Here is a 2500-nt window from a genome sequence, read left to right on the forward strand (position 1 = left end):
AGCGACATGGAAAAACACATATAACCGCTCCGTTTAAAAAAGGGGCAGTGTGCAGCAGATTTTAGTAAACATATAATTTTACTTTCCGAATGATTTATGCAAGAAATACCGAACAAGTTTCAGACGTGCTTCATGCTTCCTGTGTCTTTTTCACTATTCCTTGTGCTCGCGCCTGGGGGAAAGATAGAGAAGAAAAGACCGGTAAAAAGAAATGCGTGATAGTAAATTATAGGATTAAAAATTATTTATAGAAATATGAGTTTAAAGGAACGTACTCTATCCGTAAATTAAGTTGTCTCGATTTGTCCTGCTAAACAATAAGATTGTTATATTGGATTTTGAATGATGACTATTTTAAAAACAACTGATCGATGTCGATACAACTATTAGCATGTACCTTCTTTTTACATATTAACATACAATTATTTTTTTGATATTATGTATTACTTTTTTTTTAACTTTATGGTTTTATGTGGCATAACAGGATTTTTAAAATAAGGGATGTATACGACATGCTTTAAATTATTTAAACATTATATAAAATTGTTAAGTAATTCAGTGAATGTTGTGATAGTGTATTGTGCCACATGTTACTGATATGACAGAAACTGACCGTCACAACTGCAATAATACGTGAAGGGGTGTTTGTTTGAAAATTTAAAAATATTTCTTCTCACAAAAACGGGACAGACCGAGACGGAAGGATTCTGAACTATCGCGCTTCCAGTGAAGTTTGCTAGGAGTTTAATGCTGTGTCGTTAATACACGATTTTGCTAAATTATTTGATTAAAAGCTGTCAACAAACTTGATTGTTTTCCGATATCGATTGATGAGTATCAATAAATGAGCGTTTACAAAAATATTTTTCTACTATCGTAACCGCGTCCATTTTTAGTCCTTAACAAACATGTGGGTAATTTCAGTAATAGTTCTCGTTTATGTTTAACACAAAATAATTTTTAGCGTATATATTATTTCTATTTGTATATAGTTGCAAAGCGTACTTAATTGAAGTCTGTGTAAAATACTTTATCTATGTATTGACAACTGACAAAGGGACCTAAGGTTTGTCCACAATGGGATTAATTCAAAGGAAGATTTGTCTTTATTTGTACATTATACCTGAGATTGCAAAAAAAAATTAATACGCGAAATTTAGTCTTATACGAAACCTTTATGATTATAATTTAAAAAGGAGGTAGCTTTTTGACTATATGCTGAGTTTCCTATCTTACACAATGATCTGGAGAATAGATATGAAAGGAATAAAATAACATGCTGTCATGTTTGTACAGTAGTTGGTACGCGCATTCCTCACCTAAGTGACACGCGTTTAATCCCCAATCCCAGGCGCTAACTTTGATTTTGATTTGTACGTACATAAGATTGCAAATATCCAAACTTCTGTCATTTAATTCCACTCAGTTATGGACAAATTAACAAGCGTTAAAATGGCCACCCGGTTATCCAAGGACGATAGCTTCAACTAACACATATAGGATGCATACTGGACTATTATGGTATTAAGTCGAAATTGTTCCTCAGAGTGTTATAAATTAATGTCCGAATACAAACACATTATTATAGTAATAAATCACACTTCACAAACTAGTATATGCAAAACAAGTATTAACATTTATCCTGCCTCTGTTGCAAACATTGACCAAATAAAGCAGGGTCGAATAAATTTTCCTATCTCCGGTCAACAGGAAGTAGTGTATTCCTACGCACGCTGTGACACATGATAAGAAATACAAATCAGTTTTTGTTTTGCTGTTGCACATTGTTTTCAATTTCCAACTATAAAAAGATCTCATTCTCGATTCATTTTTATTTGTTCTAATAATTTCAATAGGAAAGTATTAAAAGGACCAGTTTAATGTGGAACTATTTTTACGTGACATAATCGGTAGAAATTAGGTCGTAAGGAATGTTTGTGTACATGTAGGAGCTGACCAGAATAATTATTTTGTTATCTTGATTAATCATTTGTCTTTGATAAAATGTGTAAGCGGCATAATTTTAAATGAAGCAGGATAAATAGAATACATGGTCGGTGCCGAGATGGAGAAAGTTTATCTGGTTCGGCCCGAAAAAGAAAAAAGGCTCGCTAAAGCTCGCCCTATTTTCTTTTTCTAAGCCTCACCAGATAAACTTTCTCCATCTCGGCACCAACCATGTATTCTCTATATGTACATATGGTAAATTAGAGGAAAAATAATATCCACAGAAGGCATGTCAGACTGTCATAACGATCGATTCATGGACCACTGTGGACCAACCTAATTTGGATGGAAATATCAACCGTTAACGGTTCGAAACCTCAATTACGGCAGTGTACAATCATGCATAACGAAATATGATGCAATTTGATACGGAAGCAAATGAACGTAGACATTAAAACCATGCCTTGGTCGGAGTTCACATTTGCTTAAAATGTCCAATATCTACTGATTTTAAGGCAACTAGAGCAATTCTATAACATTCAGATATTAAAAT

Source organism: Dreissena polymorpha, chromosome 5 (genome assembly GCF_020536995.1).
Source record: "Dreissena polymorpha isolate Duluth1 chromosome 5, UMN_Dpol_1.0, whole genome shotgun sequence".
Classification (NCBI taxonomy): Eukaryota; Metazoa; Mollusca; class Bivalvia; order Myida; family Dreissenidae; genus Dreissena; species Dreissena polymorpha.